Raw genomic sequence first — 22,168 nt, 5'->3', positions numbered from 1 at the left:
GCAGTACTGTTTAATTCCCTTTTTATTTTGAAAATACTACGTTAGCAGTTTTTAAACCCATGGTGTTGGGCACCACAGCCTGTCATAACCCCCCAGACAGCAGTGGGTTGGGAGGATTCACAGTTCCTTTCTGCTCTTCACTGCACTCTGCCAGACAATTCCCTCCATGATGGGAGGCAAAAATGCTCCCAAATCAAAATCTAATTGAAAAGTTATGAAAGGTATTACAGAACTCCCCAACTCTATGGAGGGATGGGTGGTTGAGTACTAATCAATTCAGAATATATTTCTTTTGGGACCAGCACTTACTGGCAAGCAATTATTCTTTATAAGATAGACATCATAATGGATTCTGCTTCCCAAGAACAAAGGCTCGAGTTTTATCTCCAAGAACAGCACAGACCAAAATGGGCATCACATTTTCCCAACGAAGATGGGTATACTTTGATTGTATTAGTGCTGCTGGACCAGTTAGGTGAAGCTGCTCATTTGCAATTAGGATTTCTAGGCAGTAACTCTATTAATGCTCCCAGGCAATAGCTCATGTGCCAGAACCATTTATTTACATGCTTGTAGTGGACAGCCATAAGGTGCCCCTGCCCTCCCAGGAACATCACTCATGGTGGTGCTAGGATCTCCTAACACACTTACCAAGCATTAAAAGTAATCTAATTTTTTACTGCTCAGTGCAGAGTGCAGGAGTCTACATGTAAATAGGACTCAGAGTCAGCTGTGTTTATTTACTTGTTAGCAAAGATCTGGTCTGGTTTAATGAATGAGATGGCATCTATATCTTCATGCTGAATTTGCTACAGGATTTGCTTTTCTGTAGCATTTAGGAAAAGGCAAATTAGTGTGTGTTGTAGCACAGCATATCCTGTTGCTAAAAATATGTACCTTGATTTACATATTCTTCTATGTATGTATACATAAATACAGATCTATCCAGCAGATCCACACATACAGACTTTGCATTTGATATTCTGATTGGAGCTCAATAGATAAGGGATTACCTTTGGGCCCTCTCTTCTCATTCACTCTCCTCTCATGCCTCTCCGCTCCTCTCTGCCCAGTTACAAGTTGGGTTAACTCCTATTTTAGCTGAATTAAATGTGTGTTCCTTACTCAGAATTTTAAACTCTAAATTACCTAAAATTATTTGCAAATCTTTTCTGCACTGAAGCTACATACAAATATCTTTTTTTTCCCTAGATTCAGTTTTGCTCTCACTTATTTGAGGGTATAGCCAGTACATCTGCACTGAAAATGTACAATGGGAAAAGCAAAACCAAAATCTCACTCATGCAGTATAAATGAGTTTTATATCTGAAGAAGTAATTATGTAGTGTCATAAGAAAATCAATAATAATTTCCTGATACTTCTTCCAAGTGACATGGGAAGCATCAAACAATCTGAATCTGTTAATGAAGATTAAAACTGAATTAGTGGACATGCCAATGCAATCATGTCAAACAAAAGCTACAGATATGCCAGATTATAATTGCAGACCTTGTTTTGTGCCTTGTTCTCTCATGTGGAAGCAAAAATAACCTTATTCTCCAGTCCCTTTTCAGTCAATTTTATGAATGTTGCATTTTGTTCTTTTTCCCCACTGTACAAGCCAGGTGTTCCTTTTTTCTACAAAACAACGATACATCATTTAAGTGAAGTGCATTTTTTGAAGCTCAGCGAGTTGAGGCTTTCTCCATTTCCCTGGCTGTATCCAATCAGCTACTGGAGGCACTGGCATGTGTCATAAATTTTGCTGCAAATATGGGCCAGCTGAAACATATACCAATTCAGAGATCACATCTCCTCAGCATCCCACTAGGCAGGAAAGGAAATGAAATGTGTTTGCTGTGTTCTGCTGAAGCAAGGGATCGGAGCAGGAGCTGAAAAAAAACCCTGAATTCTTAGCAGGAAAGAAAACCTCTTTCAAAAGAAAACCTTGAGAAAAATTAACCCCCAGATCACTGCCTGCATTTTTCTGCAAGAGTCTTTTCTCAAGCAGGCTCTGAGTCCAGCCCTGCCTCCTGCTTGCAGTGGTTGACCAAGGCTTTCCTTTCTGTTGCCCCAGCAGTGAAGGACTTGTTTTACCAGCAGTGTCTGGAAAGCAGGTTGAGAATGAAAGAAAGCCATTAGTGATGGAGGAGTGCTGTGATGGGTAAGAGAGTTTCCTCTCCTCTCCACATAGAAGCACTGCCGCATGTATATCCTAGACTCATTCCTGCTCTTCTCTTCCTAGACTCATTCCTGCTCTTCTCTTTTCTGTGGGGTTTCTAGAGGTGCTTGTGATGTTCATGGAATGATTGTCTCCCTTATTAAGTCTGAAGCATTAGTAATTTTTCCAGCAGTCATCCAGGCTGTCAAGGTCACAAGACTTTATGCATGTACTTTATGCTATGGCAGGCTGAATGTTGTGTTCCTGAATTTAAAGAAACAACCTAATCCACAGAGGATAAAGAAGTGCTTTGTCTCACAGGAGGTCTGGCTTTGTTGATTCAGCCCTTTGCCTGCTCTAGGATGGCTACATGGCATGCCCAACCTTGAGGGAGGAATTTGACACCTGGGAAGTAGGAAATATATCAAACTTGGGCTTTTGGTCATTCTGTGGAAGTCACTCTTGACCTCTTTGACCTAGGACTATGGGTTATGGGGTCATTCTGCAGTGATTCCTGTTTTCTGTATTATTACATTTTTTCCTGACATCTGTCATTCCTTTTTGAGATGCAGAGGTCAGGGTAAAGACACCTGTCTAAATGACAGTTTCTTCTTACTCTTGGAAATTAAATGTTCTCCTAAGACTACTCTCTGTTCTCTACTATGGGGGAATGAGCAGTCTGAACCCTGAATGGTCTGAGCAAATAAAGGCACTACAAAATCCCTTAAAATGACTGTGGGATACAGGGGAGTCTGTTGCTTTTGTGTTTATGTCAAGGAAATTCCATGACTGCAATGGATTTGTGCAAGCAGTTACATGTTCTCATGTAGTACGTAGCAAAAGGGCAGGGAAGCAGTAGTGAACAGAGCTTAAAAGGATTTAGCTATCCTTGGTCACTCTCTGGATTGCTTACTTTTGTTTGCTTCAGGCTTTTTCTCCTAACTGTGCATCAAGGCTATGTATTGACTTTGCTGAATTATTGAAGGCAGTTGCAAATGATGCATGAAATGAAAAATCCTTCTTCACCCTCTGCACAAACTGCCAACAGACAAGTCTGTGCAATCACTGCTGAGCTGCACCATGCTATCAGGTATACCTAGATATCCACAAAAATTGTTGGAATTAATGATAATGGGAGTTTCTGTTCTTAATATTTCCCTTACTCCTTTCAGCTGTCAGTTTTAGGAGAAATGTAACATTCTGCTAGGGCAGTTGTCATCACTGAAAGCACTTGAACCCACTATAACCTTATGTTGGTATAACTGGGGCTAGCATTTGGGACCAAATCAAAGAAAATAGTCATCCTTCTGGTGTACTTGTAGAAATCAGTCCCTTCATCTTCTCTCAGATTTATGAACTGTGCCTGTTAAGGGAATCTCAATTTTGAAAAGCTACATTTCCACATAGCTCCAAAAAGAAAGTCACAGCAGATGTTGAATTGAGCAGTACACTCGGATAGCAACCAAATCTGGAATTACAAGAGTTTGTCAGCAACTACGTGCTTCTTGTTTAAGTGGTGTTAATTTTAGCAAACCGTCCCTTACTCAAAGGCCCCCGACCCAAAACACTATATTTACTTGATATAGTTTGAAAATCTTCTGAAAATATATATTTTAAGAGTAAGTGGTAATGTTAGGGTTTGGAGTTTCATCGTGATTGTGCTGTACAGCTGCTAACACCAGACTCTCTAGAATTTATGTGCTCATCTAGGTTTTTCAGGAAAATTTAATTTGAGGAAGTTGTGTTTATCAGCTTCCTGGCTTACTGTCAACAGCATGTTGCTTTCTTTTTAATATGAGGTGCTAATTATGTTTTTCTCAGACTTCAATGTAAATGAAATGTATTTGGCAGTTGTCAACAGCTTTGCAGAGTATGATAACGCCATCACACAAATGTTGAGGTTCTCTGAGCATGGGTTTATGCTTCTGAATTGTGCATCTTGCAATTACGTTTCACACAGTGGACAAGATCACCTGATCTGGTTTGCAGATGTTTTGGAGAACACAGAAACTGCCAGGAAATGTAATAGCACTGAACACCAGAAATGCCTGTTCTTTGTGAAGAAGGAGCACAACAGAGCTGGTCTTTAGTGAAAATCTCACAGCCTTAAGGAAGAGTTTCAATCAAATTAAGCATGAGTGCACCTGTTAAACTCCTTCTTCATCCTGAAACTGAGATCTAGGCAAAGATAAGCCATTCAGAAGTGGGTGGGCTTCCTCTTTTTCCCAAGAACATACAGTGATCTGTGTGCCACCAGTCCCCACACCACAAAAATTAACACTTGGTCTGCAGTGGAGGGAGTTCACAGAAAACTTTCTAAAAGGAGTCTGAGCTCCAGACCCTCCTCTCCCCTGACCTCCTCTGGGCACAATGAAGGAGGCACGTGAGTCCAGAATCCCTCTTCCCTTTGCCACAGCTCTGTCAGTGATGCGTTGAGAGGATCCCACTAGGAGATCCTCTTGGACGTGAGCTGCTGAAGTAACTGTTGGAGGTCTTCAGTTAGGGATTATTAAAGGAGTATTGAGCCTCTTCAGTTCCCACAACAGAAGAAAGCAATTGCAGGCCAGAAAGAAAGGTATTGGTAAAGGTTTGATGCAGTTTGGATACCAGAAGGATGGAGGCAACCTTTTCTCACAGGCCATCACATTAGGGCCAGAATCGCATTAGTGCAGGACATTCCTGCCATTTCCTTTGACACTGACAGTCTCAGTAGTTGTGTTTAGAAGCTAAATAACCTGTGCACTGCTGTGCAGGAGAAAGCATGATGAAGTATTGATTGCATTTTAGTCAGCGAGAGGGAGAGTGAAAAGGATCAGTCTATTTATATTGTCTGTTTACCACCACAGATGGAGCAAGACATGGGAGGTGAGGGAAACCCTTGTTTTGATCACAGGAGGTAATTTCACTGAAGTCTCCATAGCCTTTGCAAACATGCCACTGATATCAAAACTGAAGGGTGGGCCAGGAAGGTGATGTGGGAAGATGTGTTTTGAAATTGTTAAGTCTGGGATTAAAAGATTGTTGGAGTTTCTTCAATTTTGATTATCCTTTATATTCTTAGAAATCAAATCTTCTTTCAATTATATTGCATTTATGCTCTTAAACAAAACTTCCTCTCAGCTTATTTTTAGAAAATCTTGAAATGGGAGAGGCTTTTTAACATTTTTGTACTTGAAGTCATATTTTTAATAATCCCTTTTGCAAAATAGGTTTTACATCTTCCATGTTGATAAAGCTACAATCTTTTTCCCTGTCATAATTAAAAGACATTTCTTTGACATTTCTGCCTCTTCTTTTTCCTTTAAATATCTCTTTAGAAGAAGTACTGAAACTTGCACTTTTCCTCCTGCTCCTGCCGTGCTGCCACCCCTGTTGCAGAGCTGGTGTGTGTATATTCAGCACGGCTGCTTCGTGACTGTTCCCTTCCAAAAGTCGTGCTGTTTGCATCTTGCTGGCAAAAGCAGCTCTAGGTGCTGTGTGTGATGACGACAGATCACTTACAAAGTTCCCCTCCCTCTGAACAGTATCTTTCACTGATCCACTTGTGCTCGTGTGTGCCAGTTGCCCTCCTGAGGGTGCACAGGAGCGCAACACCTCTGGGGACTCCTAAAATGGCAGCCAGGCAACAAGGAGAACATCTTTTTCCCTCCCCCAGGAGCCACTACCCATGCACAGGCATAGGAAATGAACACATATTTCTTTGGACTGCAAGGAGAGAAAGATAATTCAGATCCCCAAAGAGATCTGGGATATGAAAACGTGTCCTTTCTCCCTGCCCAAATGAAAGCAAATTGACTTCTCTAGTCAGTTTGATTTAGGTAAGCGTGCCAAGCACTACAAGTGTTGCTGAGCCCCTAAGAGGGACAGATTCCTCAGAAATGAAGATATGTCCACTCTAAGTGTTCTTTCTGGTACCCCACCGACTTATCCCTCATGATTTTAGACCATTATGTCACCTACTGCAATTTCCCTTGCTTTTCTTCTTGTGAGCACAGTAGCTGATGCTTTCTCTAAGAGTATATTTATGATTTACTTGGATGAACAATATTTTCTACATTTGAAACAGGGAAAGTCTTCTCAATCTTTTCTCCATCACACCGGCTGCACAGTTGCTCTTGGTGTCCTGAAACCAGCCCTGAGTCCAGGCACAGTTCAGGCACTCAGGGTGTGGCTGGTGCCAGCTCTCCAGCTATGCAGGTGGATGAAATGAGGTCCCTGGCTGCTCTGGGTACAGCTGCAGTAACCTTCCTGCTGGCACTTTTATGTCCTTGCTGGTACCTTGCCGTGGCAGAAACAGGAAAGCTGCTCTTGAGGGCACAGTGTAAGAGTCAAAAGATATGAGAAGCCAGGGGAAACCACTTGCTCAGTGTATATTTGAAGCCTCAGAATACCTGGAACACCTCTCTTCTGCAGGGAAAAGACATTTTGTTAATGATACATGCCTTCATGCATGAAGCCTTGAAAATAGCATGTTGGGGGTAATTTGCTGCTAGTCTGGTAGAGTTAAAAAACTTAAATCAGCCCAATGAGGTAGGAAAATCTCCAGGAGGGCATGAGGAAGGAAATTCGTGTTCATCCAGGGTTCAGCCAGTGGAACTTTGGGGAATTCTCCACAGAGACATCAGAAGTCACTGAAAAATATTCCAGGTGCTTTCTGCGTGCTTAACTGTAAGCACAGAAATAGCAGAGCAAAGAAAGGAAAGGCAACTTTTCCTTTCTTCAAACCCAAACTGAAGGAGAAAACAAGTTTGTGGTGACCCTTGCAGAGCTTGGAAAGGGCCCAGCAGGGGTGCCAGCTCTGGCTTTCCCATTTGCTCTGCCCTCTGCCACGCTGGGCAGTGTTTTCACCACATGCCCCAACAGCGCATTCTGATGTTTTTTCTCAGCTTAAAATTTGCTTGTATGATCTTTATGTGGAGAAAAATTTGGCAGAGCTATGTTCAGCCCCTGCCAAAATGTGTGCCTTGTCTCTTTGTTTTTCTCAACCTAATCACTGTTATTTAGTTTTACATCATTTTAAAAAAAGAAAAAACAAAACCAAAAACCACTCAGACTTTAAATACTCTGGGTTTTTTTCCAATGAATTAACATCCTAGAGTAAAACACCAATATTCTCCTTTTACCATTGTATGTATACACTTGAAATCACTTGCTAGTTCTTTCTGTAAAAATTAATTTAATTTAATTTCTTGGAAAATTGTTAATTCAGTTTAATTATTTCAATCCTCTTCTGAGTTTAATTTTTCCCCTTTATTCATGTGTTCCTTACAGTCACTGCATCCAAGTTCATGATTGCTTCAAAGCTATGACTCACATTTATGTCATAAGATACAGAATGGAGAGAAACTTGTGAGCTTTGTTTACTTTGATTCAAGATATGTTTTTGATTCTCAGTGTCAAAAGTGCAGCAGAACCTGTCATTTCTGTTCAAGACATGAGAAACATTAATAAACCAAATAAAGGAGACCACACTGGAAAATGTGAATTCCAAAAAAACAAAAAAAAATCAAAATGAAAAGCTGAAACTCAGTCCATGAAAATGAAAGGAAAGAATCCTGAATTTTTTATCAGAATTGTATTTGGTCTGCATATTTGAATGTATTTGTCATGCCTTATATACACAAAGAACAAACATAAATCAGGTGACTTTTTTTTTATTTTTTCAGATTAAGGCAAGAAACAAACAAAAAAGAAGACATAAACAGCTCATTTTCTTCTTTATTACTGTGTAGTTTTTGACTTTGATGGAGTGACTTCAAAGACTTTACATTTTTTCCAGCACGAGAGTAACATCAGACTCAAATTCTTCATATACAAAAGAGCTCTCCTTGAGTCAGAAAAACATTTTCCATCTCGAACTCTTTTTACTTTGTAAAAGGAAACCTTAGGTCTCTTCTCCTAAAACTTGTCATGAATTTCAATATTTTTAAGTTACAGTAAAGAAAAATCCATGTGCAAAATCTATTAGAGGTCAAAGGCCGCAAACTCTGTAGGAAGGTTAAAATGAGAAAATTAATCAGAAAATTGTAGGAAATCCTCTTATAAATGAAAAATTATGATTTCTGTCTCAGATTTGGGGTGGTTTGTGGTTTTTTTTCAAAGAATCTCTAAGGGAAAAAACCCCCTCAATCCCAGTAGCTGGTCTCTGGACAGAGCATTACCCAGCTGTTCCCAGAAGTCCTCACTGCATAAATTTTGCTTTGGAGTCAAATCACTCAGTCACACAATTTGCTACTTTTCAGATTAAAATGGTTCTGCTGAGATGCTCATCTTCTTTTCTGAGAAGTCATTTGGTTTCCTTTCATAAGCGTAGTGCTGGGGATTTGCAGTGGTGATTGTCATAGGATTTTCTGTGAGGTTTTTTTGATTAGGAAAGACAAACTGCATCAGTTTTGAGTGAAGTCTGCTCACTGCTTAAAATAACTTACTATGCAAACCTTGACTTATGTTAGAAATACAGAAGAGGTGTGACACCATAATTTTAACCACAGTTTCTATTATCTGGACATTTAAAGAATGATAAATATTCTTAAATGCAATTGCCTATTTTGTAGAGAAAAATTTCTACAAATTTGTCTTTATTCAGTCAGTAATTAAGGCAAAAGAGGTGGTTTCAGCATTGGCATAGTTTATTAACTATCCACCTAATTCTATGTTTTGGAGACTAGGTGGTCTTCAACAAGGCATAAATTGTGATTCTACATTGGGGCATTGAAGGGGAGGGAGAGTAAGCTTTGGCCAATTCTGTTAGTATAACTCTGTAGAATAGTTACTCAAGTGAAATATTTTCATCAAGAATGGACCACCTTAGTATTCAGGCTTCAAATTCATATTTGATGCTCTTTGAAGTAAATAATAGAAATTTCCTGTTGGACTAAGTATGTCACTGGTTTTTGGTTTTGCTTGGGAGGGAGGAGGCAGGCTCTGAACAAGAGGAATAAGGAGGAAAATATATATCAAGCACCTGATAAATGCCTCTTGTTTGCACAAATTTCTAGAAAGAGGCCGACTTTCAAGTGGGGAAATGGTAAATTATTTATGGCACTCTGTTTCTGCAGATGCAAAACAGAGATGAATTCTTGTATAAAGGGTGAATGTGGATTATGGGACAGCAGACAGATGGAAAAATCAGTCCACAGGACACATAGACTGCCAGAAAGATGCTTCTTCCTTCCAACCCAATCCAATCTATCCAATTTTGACTTCAAAATGTTCTTATCCTAGGCTGGCTCTGTTAGATCTAGTGCACAATCTGAAGTTTCAGAAGGATGTATAGCACCATTGAGCAGTACTTGTTCACTGAGGAAGATTGGCACTTGAATGTGGTGACATGTCTTTATAAATTGCAGTGGTGGGTGGCAGAGCACTTCATAGGAAAATTAAGAGTTTTTATTTTTAGGAAGGTGGCATAGCAATGTGCTAAGAGACAAATCACGAAGCAAACAGAAGTGGGCTAGAAGAATACAGGATATAAACAAGCTATGCAGGACAAGTGGATAAAATTAGAAAACTAGAGCAAAATTTCTGACTCAGGTGTGAATCCAAAAGCGTGTGATTCTAATTGATGTTTGTCTATCCAGAACAACTAAAAAGGACTAAATAGATTTTCTAAAGCAAAGAAAAATCAAACTTCTGTCACTGGAAATACTTTAAATCTCAGCATGTTTGGGTTTCTGAAGCTTTCTGGCTGGCAGAGCATGACTGGGACTTATGGCTGCCGACTCCACATCTGAACCTTACTAGCATTTCCTTATTGGAGTCTGAGAAATGGCCAGGCATGGGGAGGTGATGGGAGAGGCTGGGTCTCGGGGCAGCAAGGCAGCTTTGTATGGGAAACTGCACCCGAAAGAAGCAGCTTTCTGTAGGAAAAACCTGCCCCCATAACAAGGCTTTGTGCCTAGTTGCAGCCAGCCATGTCCCAGAGTGGTTATTTTCCTGTCTCCTCATCTTTGCATTTTGTAATGGGGGATGGCAAAGCACAAAGATGCCAAAATAATGTACAGGTGAATAAGGGAGAAAGAACAAAAAAGGAACTAAAATACCTTCTAGATAAGATGTGTCCATTTATCATAAGCATGGCACTGACTAGACCTCCCTTTCACCCCAGAAGAGTGGCTGTCCTACATTTCTCTCTGATACAGCTCTCTTGTGACACCTTGGCTTGTCAGGAGCACTCAGCCCCGTGGGAGGTCTCCCACATGTGTGCTCAGGATAGGAGCTGCAGTCCTCAGTCTTGTGTAAAGATTATTGTAATTGTGGTGTCTTTGGGCTGTAAGAGGATCATTAGTTCCCCAATGATCTTAAATGTTTGTCGTTCTCATTTCAATTGATTTCCTAAACACAGGTTGCCCTGGAACTGGAGCATATTGTGTCTCTAAGGAGCTGGATACACAGTTTTTCCTTCTGTCACCAGGCAAGAGGAAATGCTTGGTCAATGAGAACTGCTGGAGGAAAGGTGACTCTGATGCTTTCTTGTTTTGTGAAAGTATTCCTTTTTAATTCTGTCAAAACAGCTTCAATGAGAATGGTGGAATTTTTTCCTGCATTTCTCATGAATGCAAAATGTCCTCTGCACTGCTGATTCCTCATACCTCTGTAACTTTCTCATTACTTTTTACCAGAGTTCTTGCCAGATGTGTAAATCAAAAGTGTTTCAGACAGCTTATAAATGTTCTGGGACTTTCTGCATTTTTCACAGTTTTTTTCTTATCCTCCTTCTTTCATTCCACCTTTCTAAATGCAGCTCACTGGTATATGCCCATCAATGGCTTCCGTCTTTTACAGAAAACACTATGATTCCATGAAAAAAATATTAAAGGATGGTTTTATAAATTTTCAAAGACAGGGGAAAACAAAAGAAACACATAAAAGCAGCTTGGAAGTGGGTGAAGCTGGAAGTTCTAGTCTGAGTTCTTATTGATTTTGGGGGAAGGTCATTTGGAAAGGATTCCTTAATAGAAAAACCAGTTAAACAGAGATATGTGTGTTTTTAAATTTAGTTATTTATATGACATTTTACTCAAAAATCCTGATGTGCATCTGCTCTCCTCTTCACCCTTGCACTTTCTGATCTTCTACCTGTGGAAACTGCTGGACTTCATTTGCCACATGAACAGGAATTTTGCCTTCCCGAACAAATTGACATCAGTTTGTGAAAAGATGACACAATATTAAACCTTAATGGAAGGTGTTGGCCAGCCAACCTCCTTATTTCCTTGGATTCTTATTGGTCTTGCCTGTAAAGTCAGGAAGATGTCTTCAGAAGACTTCATCTTGCCTAATATGTTAGGGAAAATGGGCATTTGGATAAACCGTCCCAGCTTGTCATGGTATTAGAAAAGACAAGCTGACTTTGCTTAATTGGTCCAGAGCAGGTTTTACATTCTAAGTATAGCAAATGAACATACAGAAAGGTTAGAGGTTAGGAAATAAAACCTTGTACAATAATACTAGAATTTATTCCCTGAAATGGTTTGTACGGATTTCATTTAGGGGTATTTACTAGTTTAAAACCTCCTGAAAAGGGGAAATACCTTTGAAATCAGTGTTTTAATTTTCTGTGCTTTTTTCTGAATGTTTTTTATTTAATAAACTACATTTGTAACAACATTAGTGAGTTTAGCTTGTAAGCCCAAATGCTTACTTTTGTCTGACAAATAAACTAACCTCCAACCAAAAATAGCCTATTACATCTGAGAGGATTTTCTCCTCTTAATTGAAAATGAACTGGAACTAAGCTAAATTGCTTGAATGTTTAATCTTTCCTTGCTACACTAGGGTTACTAGCGGGTGCAAGCACAGACACATTTCTAAACTGAAATAACAAGCTGTTTAGTGTTTTAGCTCTGGTAAGTGCTGAGAAGGTCAGTGACCTGTAATACCAGTAAGAGTATGAGCATTTCCAAGTCCCAGGCATTCCTGCTAAAAGACAGCTTCTCAAAGCTTACATTTGTTTGCAGCTGAGGGAAATGTTAAAGAAACTTCTTGCAAGAAAGTGGATTTCCTTCGTCATTAATGTAGAGAGAATTTAATCTTCAGAAAATCAAACTAGTCCTGCAAGCAGGAAAATATAGAGGTTATTTTAAGGATCAAGCAGCAGGATAGACTGGATCTCCGGTCCTGAGGGAAAATTGCAGGAGCTGCAGCTCCCTGTGGCATGAAGCCCTTGCTAATCCTCTCTAGGCATGTGCTCCCTATATTGTCAGGGATATGCAGCATGTTCAGGCTGGTCTTGCAGATAATGTATGTGGGGGCAATTCCCATGGGAGCCTGAAAGGGGGAAATTGCCCTGCATATAGATGCAGATAGGTGGTGATTAGGTCCTGCTCTTGGGAACAGAGAGGTTGGGAGCTGTGTTCAGCAGAAGCTGCTGGCCAGGGAGGAGAGCTGGAGAGCAACAGGTATCTCCAGCTCAGTAAGGAAGAACATACATGTCCACTGTACACATTAACTAAAATCAACACCACACTTACACAGAGAAGAGGCAGCAGCTCTTTAAACATTCTCTAAAAAACACTCCAAACACACCTCCTAGACTCCTCATTATTTTCACTGACAGGCAGTTCCCCCTGTCTTGCAGCACTTTACAACCCCTTTTTAACATTTCCTTTTCTATCCTTCAGGTACAGGTGCTGTTTCACTCCACTGCCACAATTAAAATTACCTAGACAGAGGCAGTACAAAGGTGCTCTTTACTCTCTTGTCCCTCAAAGCATGGACATCAAGAACTGGATCCCTAGCCTGCTGACATCAACGGGAGCCCTTCCATTCACCTTGTGGAGTCTGTGCCAGGCCAAGGAGGAACACAGATGAGAGAAGGCAATTTGGCTGTCACATTTTCCTTTCATCAAGAGCTTTACATGGACAAACTCTTTTTAATGTAACTTCTTCTGCTGAGTTGGAGATTTTTTTCCCTGTGAATTTCCATTACTAACAACAGAGGTTTGCATGCAATTCCAGGATGGGTCTGAGAATGCAGTGAAGAACTAGAGTTACGTGGGACATGTCTGAGGTAATGGATGTTTTTATTACTTTTTTTCTTCATTTGACAGCTGAACTGGAGGGAGAGAAGTAAAATCAATTTGGAGAACAGCAAGTGGAAAATGAAGGCAAATGCAATGTTAGCATGGTGATTTAGCTCCAAGCAGCATCTCTGTGCCCTGGCACACAGCAGTGGGGCTGGAGTCGTGTCAGGAGGCAGAGGGCTGAGGCATGACCTTCAGGTGGCAGCTAAAGCGCCAGTGTCACTTTGGAGACAAAGGCAGCCACGGCACAGGGAAATGGGCATCATTTTGGTGGCCTGGGTGTGATGGGAGACAGGATCTAGCTTTCAGTCCCCAGTCTAGGGAAGGATGTGTAGAAACACCTGCACTCATCACAACTGCCTCATTCCCAGCCTTCCTGGGGTGTCAGGAAAGAAGAGATCATCCTGGCAGAAAGAGAACTTAGCAGAGCTAGAGACTTTGGGCAAGGGCGTAGATTTGGTCTTCTCAAGTGGCTGTAGAGTTTTGACTTAGAAGAAGTAATATTTAAAACACCGTAAATTTCTCATGAAATGTCAAAGTATCTTTCAAAACAATGCATTGGTATTTTCTCTCTTGGAACAGGTGCCAAAACATTGTTCTAAGGGTGTGACTCTTGAGCTGTCAGCTTTCTAAGGAGGAAATGGACTGAGTGACAGGTAAGATAAAAAATAATGATTTGTCTCCTTCCTTTAACCAGACATCAGGATGGCAGTGGTTGGAAATTCAGCTGAAAGGCTCACATTAAGTAAACCTTCTGCCTTCTTCCTGTAGCACCTCAGATATCTTAATATTTGGAGTGTCATTCAGAAGTTGACTTTATTTTGATAAGGCCGTGTCCCCGGGATGATCAGGATCATGGTCAGCCTGTAACAGCTTAATGCATTGTCAGAGAGGTGTGTGAGTGAGGCTTGTGAGTGATGGCCAGAGAGCCACCTGCTCCCTAGGATGACCTCCAGAGTGAGTGGAATGGAGAAAGGAGGCAGTGCCCACTTCCCACACACCAGCCTGGCCAAAAGCCAGTGATGAAACGAGATTTTTTCTTTTTTCTGGACATACAGTCAGGATACCAATTACAAGATAACTGTGGGTTTTTTACTGAGTACGCCTGACAATAAAACTGTGTATATTTAACTCCTTCAGGTTATTGTCTCAGTGGAGGTAAGAGCTAATTTACACCACTGAGACTTCCACTGATTCTATCAAAGTTCAGAAAATGTCTTTGAAAAATTCTAGAGTCTAAGAGGGAAACAGAAGGAATAAATATAAAGTTAATTTAGACAGAAATTAATAAACTGCATTTAACTTTTTTTTTACAGCTTAACTTACAAAAATTACACCTTGCTTTAGGTCTACTGTAAGTTTCATGTTCTGCCAGTCAAAAGTCCTTGGAAAGTGATTGCCTAAATGTTGGGTGCTGAGCCCTGCTGCCCATTGGACAGCAGAGAGTGGTACCAGCCCAGAAACTGTGGAACAGGGCACAGATTGGGGCTGCAACAACAAGTTTTTCTATGCTCTATTGCCCCTCAAATCCCATGAAATTCTGAATGTGTCCAACAGTGGTTGCTTCTGTGTCAAGTTATTGTTGGCAGAGCACCATTTTTTTTTCCCTTAGATTGGAAAACAATAGCAGTGCTCAAATTTTAAAGCTAATCTTTTTTTCTGGAAGTCAGCGTGGTGTTAAATCCAGTATTTGTAAGTTTTGTTGTTGTTGTTGTAATAACTGAGCTATTTTAGCTCATAATCCCAACTCATCAGCTTCCATTGCTGATAGGCTGAAGATGTCACTAAACAAAATATCTGTTTAGCAAACCATCAGAATTTGTGGATGATAGGAAGCAGATGTATCATTAAGCACTAAATGGGAATATCATTTACAGTAGTTGTCATGTTTCATTTTGATAAACTACAAAAAACCCACGTGAAAGATGCAGCCCTGTGTATCCACTGCTGAGAGCAGTATTTTGAAAGGTAACATTATGATAGTCTGCTGGGCTGGCAAAGCTAAGACTTACTAGAAAATATGATATATGGCCCAAGCATTACCATAAAAGATAACAAAATGTGATCTGATATATGAGCTGGTATCCCATATAAAAAGCTCAGAGAAAAGAAGCTATAACAAATACAATCTTCAGCTTGTAGAACTGGGACACATGGAGAGCAGAGGCTTGACTGGGACTGGCCAATTGTCATCAGCTATTTGTGGACTTGGGGCTGCTGTAGACCAATCTTCCTTCATAAGCACTGACTGTCCTTGTAGCTGAAGAAAATTGTTACTGTCATTTTTCATAGCCTGTAATGATCAAATAGATATTAATGTAAATAAGAAGACACACTGAAATATTCTTGAAATGGTTCTGTTGTTGGGGAAAAAAATCCTTCTATTTACCTGTCATGGTCTTGTCACTGCCACTTGAGTGACAATTTACTGCTTCTAATGCCTGCATCTCTTTCACCTTTCCCTCTTTTTGAACATTTTTCCTCCTTTCTCCTTTCCCTTCTCCAATTTAATCTCATTTTTAATGCCAGTCTACATAGGATGCTCATCTTCTAAACCACGAGTTAGTTGAAAAGAAATACTTGGAAGTGACATGCTTCTTGGGGCTGTTCTAATTCCTGTTTCTGCAGTTGGTTTTGTTAAGACTGGATAAGATTTCCTCAAAATATTTCTCAACATCTGTATTTTTCTTTCTTTCTGGAATCCCTGTCTAGGTATTATAACCTATTATGCCTTTTCTTCAGGTATTTACACTTCTTATTATCTATCTGAAATATGTAATATGTATGAAGCAAGTGGAAATCACACTACATTATCATCATAATTAATAATAAAGCTCCTTCTGCAGTGGCTGATGATCTGCTGCTGGAAAAGCATAGAAAAACACCACTGAAGTGTGATACAAGGATGGGTTATGGCTTACTAGAGCAACTTTGTGTGAATTGTCTATCCCGTTTGCTACTCCATTTAAGTAGGGTGAATACAGGCAAGAGCACTAATGAGGCTCTTCTGAAACATTAGACTGATACTCATTGCTAAGACAGAGCAAACATTTATGATTTATCATTGTAACTCTGGAAACAACAAGGATTTATATCAGAAGTACTAAGTACCAGCAAGTTGTTATTTTATGGAAGAGACCATACTCTCCATCTGCTGAAACACAGCAGTGCAGTGTCAGAAAGCAAAGTGATAGGCATGGAGGCAGGAGACCAGCTCATCTCATGTATATTATGTGAGCAAAGGGGACTCCAGGAGGAAAACAAGGGCATTGAAATGAGGCACTTTTACCCACTAGAGCTGAATTTTTTTATGGAAGACTATTAGGAGAGTGAGGGGAAGTGGCAACCATACATACACCCATGTAGTGTGGCAGGTTTCCAGATGGGTCACAACATCTTCAAGGCAGGGAATCAACCTTGAGGAGAAAAGGCACTGGTCAGTGAAACACGTGTACCACCAACAACTTCCTGGGGTGGTGGGTATTATCTAAAGCTGTTGGGATTCACCAACCTGCCTGTGGAGCTGAGGTGGACTTGCTGTACTAATGCTCCTACCATGCAGCAGTGGCTGAGCAGAGGAGCAGGTGCTGGCTCATTGCTGCCCTGAACTGCACCTGTAAGCCAGCCACAGCCCCTGACTGGCAACACCTCTGTATGAAAACAGAAAACACTGATTTTTTAAATGCCTAATGGCCCTAGCTGATAAAAAGTGCTGCCAGAGTGACACAGAAGACAGTGGTGAGGACAAGCACGATGGTTATGGATGGTTCTTACATGCAGAATGATAGAAGTGGCTCACATGTTACTCGTTATGCCAAAAACTGCTGGGTCCAGTCTGTGAGACAGCCTCCTTCGTGCTCTCAATCCCCTCTGAAGCTCACAGCACAATTAATGATAAATGAACAGCTATCAAATTAATTTCATGAAAGCAATAAGAGATCAATATACAGTGCAAGTGTTAAACAGTTAACTGCACGTGACTAATTGTGCTCAAAAGATGGGGTGGTTTTGTTCTGCTGACATTTATAAATGGTTAAGCCTTCATTTTCATAGTTTATTATGTCAGATGAATCCCTTGGGAAAGTATTTTCCTTCCGAATGATGTTTAAATGTCTATAATTCTGTGCTGAGTGCAATTTACCAACAATTGTAGTGCTTTAAAATGTACAGTAGGCTCTGTTATTTCTGTATCAAGCAACTTGACATTTAAGATAATTTGTTAACTGTAGGAAAAATATGTAAACAATGTAATTTTCCTGTAAACAGTTGCCATGTAAGACGCAGTATAATTGGTAACCTCTGTCGAAAGCACGAACAATGAGAGAGACTTGAGAATGTGGGTGTACAAAATGAAAAGCAGTACCGTAGGCTGCATCTACACTGGGTCTGCTCAACTGGAAAAGTAAAACAAGCTGCAAAGCCTGCTGCTGGAAAAGGTGGTTTTTTAGAGGAAAAAAAATCCCACATTTTTCCTAAGGCTTGTTCATATTCTTTCTGCCAGGATGTGGCAGAAGCCGGTGAACCTGTTGGGTACGTGTCCCTGCCAGGTGGTGATGGCAGCAGTGCTGGGCCTCTACAGTACACCTATTTGGGACTCAGACCTCTGTTTCCGTGGGAAATATGGGTGCAAAATAGCCATTTCCAAAGATCAAAATGACTCACTGTGCACTACAGCTGGTCAGTGCCAGTGCCCTGCCAGGTTCACAGTGATGGAGTGCAACAGAGCTTGGGTCTCTCTTCCCAGGGTATCAACATGGATGACCCTTAGTTAAGTTCTCAGCAGCCCAGTCTGCTTTTTGTGTGCATTTGTGCTGCTGGAAGAGAAAGAACCCCCTTTTTTCCGGTGAACAAATGTATAAGGATACAACCCTATGCATCATAGTGAAATTGTTTTCACAAGCATGGTGAGAGCTGTACTGCGCTGTACACACACTCACAAATACTTTGGTCAATAAAGAGAAAATAAGCAATCACTAAAAGCAACATGTTCAAAGAATTTCCTTAGAGGTGTATAGTGATATGGTTCTTCCTTAGCACGAGTTTGGAGAATAAGTCATTGCTTTAAAAAATTGCTGGATGCTTCATAAGCTGAACCAATGCAGCACGTATTCATTAGCTCACTGCAATCATTAATACTCTGTGGGCTCTGGTTCCTAAGTAAGCTGCTGAGAGAGGAGAAAGAGGATTTATTCCTGGAGGCGCATTGTTCTGAGTGCATCCTTCATCTGGCCAGTGAAAAGATTCATTTTCCGCTCCTATTCACTGTGCTTTCTTGCAGGACTGCCTTTTGTGGAACACCTCTCTGTGCAGGCCTAGGCCTCTCCTGGGCGATAACTAGGCCGCCAAAAGCCTTCCCCATCCACGTGCCCTCCCTTATTATAGCAGCTCCCCTTTGTGGATGCTATTGTCCTCTTTATTTCTCTGGAATCAAAATCAAATGCTCTGTTTCTCCCAATTCATAGTGCTGGAAACATGCCTTTCACAGAAAAGATCTGTATCTCTGGTTCCACTAGTTATCTGCCTCAGTACCACAGTCGTCGTTCCGAGTCTATATTATGAATCCTACCTCTATTCAAATTGTGCTTACACTGTATTTAGAGGTACGTGGAACGTTTGCAAGCACCTTATCTTTATTTAAAAAGAAAATAAAATTTTATTCTCTTCTCAAACATGGTGGTTTAGGGGAATAAGGTTTTATGTACTCCTTGTGCATAGTAACAGTGTTGCTAGGGTGCCAGTATTTCTTCAGAATCTCCTTCAGCTGAGGTTTCATCTTAACATTTGTCAATGCGTTCAGTGAGAATAAAGCAGAGCATTAAAAAAAACCAAAAAAACCCCACATCATTCACATTATTTTAAACTTTCTACAGATTCAAGGGTAATGGTAACAAGGCCTTTTCTCTCCTCTCACTTAGACATGGTGCACACCAGCTTTGTGCTGAATAAATGAAAACAGACTACTATTTTGTCTTAAAAATATGTGCAAATGATGTTTTTGTCTTCATAATCAAGCTTAATTACCCAGTGGAAAATGCTCATTTATCACAGAGAACAGTAATGAAATAGGTGTGTTTGAATGATAAAAGTGGGAGGTGTTTGTATTTATTTTCCTTCTGTCAAAGCTGAGATTTTGTAGAAACTGGGGAGCTTTCCTCACAAGTGACCAAGATACACCATGTGAGCCCCCATCTAACCAATCAGCACTCCACAGGCTTGCATTTGTGCTCACCTTCAAATGCCCAAGGATCTGTGTAAAAACGAACTTTTAAATATTCAGTGTACTCAGTAACTACCATCAGGGAGAAACAAGTGATTGCACTGAGTAGTTTTATTTACAAAGTTAATCAGATTTAGTTCCTCTTTTAAGCCCTTCAGAAACATTATGACTACTCTTTTAAACCATGAAGGTCTGGTCTTCAGGCATGTAAAATGAGCATGGGAATCAGATACTGGCCAGGGCCTGCTATTTGCAGCAAAGAAAGGGACAGATGGGAAAACTGCATCCTCACATTGATTCTTTAAGGCCATATGATGTTCCTGTAGGAGGAGCTTTACCTGTTTAAGCTGAAATACATCTGTGTTATTTCGAGCAAAATCCTGACTGCATCTCAACAGAGATGCAATCTAGTTCAACCAAGGTAATTTTCAAAATACAGTCACAACATAGGATTTACTCTTTTATTTAATTGGTTTAGTGGAAGATAAGATGGTGTTGCTCATGAACATGTTGTTTTGTTTTTCTTTAAAAATCCATTAACTTCTATGTAGGTCTTTAAATATTTTTAAGATTTAAATAATCTTTTAAAGCATCCTCAGAGAAGACATTGACTCTTTTGGTTAAATAGTTCTTATTTTTCTGGTAGGGGAAGTGTTTAAGTACCCAACTAATCCCCCAATTTAATCACAATATTTTTATACTCAAATGTCTGTTTTATGTAAGCAAAGAGAAATACAAGAGAAAAAGTTGTTATATTTATGTGTAAACTGACTTACTAGTTCCGTGATGGGGACATTATGCAGTGATTCTGGAGGTGACTGGAAACTGAAGATGCTTTTAAATCAACACCTCAGGAACTTATGCCCCTCTAAATATATATTTGCCACAAAAATATATTTGGTATAAATATTATATAATATATATACACCTATATATATAACATATAGGTGTATAATATATAAATATAATATTTGCCACAAAACATTTCTCATCTTCACTTTTCTTTCTTAGAGCCATCTGAAGTGCTCAGGCTGTTTGCAACACAGGTGCTGGAGAATAAGCAAAATCACCCATGAAAGAAGCCGTGAAGTTTGTGGTGAAAGCCAAAATTAGAGCCAGTTCCAGAGATGAGTGATAACTCCAGTTTCCACAGCACCTTTGTGCACAGCTCATGTGCTGCAAGCATGGTCTAACAAAAGCAAAGGTATGCATTTCCAGTAGTTCACACTTTGTGGAGACCACCTTACCCCTGACTTCTTGCAGCTGCAGAAGACACTTCTCCACAGAAAATATTTGTTTACCAGCAGTCCCTTGCACAGCCAAAATCTGGGAGGAGTGTGAGGGAATGGGGGGATGTGGGGTATGTCCAGCTGTCTGTCTGCCTCAGATGCTTTTACACTTGTGCCTGCATAGCACAGGTGAATGAATAGAGGCTCATGGGCTGCATTTTTCCTTTAGTTGGCTCCTGGTTGGCTTTATTTGGTTTGCTCTTTTGCAGAATGGTTTTGGTTTCTTTGCTTGTTTGTGTTAACAGCAGAAGTGCTGTGCCTCTGCAGAGTTAAATTAAATGCCAGGCTTGGGATGTCTCGTTAGAACAATTAATTGTGCTTTACAGATATGGCAAAGGCAGTCTCCAGGATGGTGCAAGTTCAGCACAGTTTTCCTGCATGTTTGGCTTGTATGGAGCCCCTCAGCTGAAACCAGTATTTCTTGGGCGTATCTCGCTGAGAAGCAAATCTGCCTTTTGCAGTTGAGCCTTGTTTCCCCTGCCCACTGTATTGCCCCTGGCAGCTCTCTGGCAGCCACAGCAATCAGGCACCAGCGGAAATCTCCTCACTGGGGGAAAATAATTAACGAGAAGAAGCAGAACCATCCATGCACATGGCTGCACCCTAAGAAGATGTTCACAAAGACGATTCTTATTAATGTTCTTAAAACAAAACAGGCACTCTAACTGTAGCTAACACCAGTGTAAGCACAGGATATTTTCCAGCATTAGCCTAACCCTGTGGTGATAGCGATAAATGATTCTCCATTTTTTAAATCAAGAGACAATACTCTTTTTGGCTGATTGAAGTGTTTTTATTGGAAATAGTTTCCAAAAATAACCTGTCTTGTTAGTACTGTAAATTCTGCAGGCTAAAATCCTTTGATTCTCATTAAATTAACTAATTACTGTCTCACTGGATCAATGGATTTAGGAGCAACTGACATAATCTTGCTAGGAAAGGAAAGCTGCCAAATTCCATGACTTTGCTTAAACCTATTACCCTGGTATCTGTGCACTGAAAGAAATTTATCACCATGTAATTAATGGTTTTAGTTGGTTGATTGTTATATCAAAAGGAAGCAAAGATTTAAGGTTTGAGCTAAGCAAACAAAAAAGGCACCAGAAGAACTGCATATGCAGTTTGCTAATTTAAGGTGTTTTTTTCCAAATATGAGAAAATATTTATGAGGAAAAAAGGCCCCACAGAAGGTTCTCTGGAAGGCAGTGCTGTTCAGGGTGCTCAGCAGCAGTGTTGAGCTGACTGGGGGCAGCAAAGGTCCTGGGTGGGCTCCAGGAGCTGCTGGGGTGTTGGTGCTCTCTGGCACCCACCAGCTCCAGAGAGCAGGGATTTGCACACTTGACACTTGTCCCAGGAGTGCCTCTGCTTGGCACAGCCAGGCCAATGTCAGGATGAGGACCCCGTACACCAGGGTAGGGCTTAGCTGACACTCTGGGCCTTGAGCCCCACAGCTATTGCTTGTGGCACCATTAGAAT

The 22,168-nt window shown here is 40.5% G+C and overlaps 1 long non-coding RNA gene across 3 annotated transcripts in view; it reads left to right on the top strand.

Annotated features, from left to right (window-relative positions):
- Positions 1–22,168, top strand: part of LOC104693745 — a 109,422-nt gene that overhangs the window by 11,463 nt on the left and 75,791 nt on the right. For all 3 annotated transcript variants that reach the window (XR_752608.3, XR_005602409.1, XR_002047341.2), the window contains exons 2-5: positions 10,507–10,617; positions 12,785–13,173; positions 13,769–13,842; positions 20,415–20,607. This is a non-coding gene — a long non-coding RNA (uncharacterized LOC104693745). The remainder of the gene's footprint in view (positions 1–10,506; positions 10,618–12,784; positions 13,174–13,768; positions 13,843–20,414; positions 20,608–22,168) is intronic.

Source organism: Corvus cornix, chromosome 7 (genome assembly GCF_000738735.6).
Source record: "Corvus cornix cornix isolate S_Up_H32 chromosome 7, ASM73873v5, whole genome shotgun sequence".
NCBI lineage: Eukaryota > Metazoa > Chordata > Aves > Passeriformes > Corvidae > Corvus > Corvus cornix.
The sequence above is the reverse complement of the archived record's forward strand: the minus strand, read 5'-3'. Positions and strand labels throughout refer to the sequence as shown.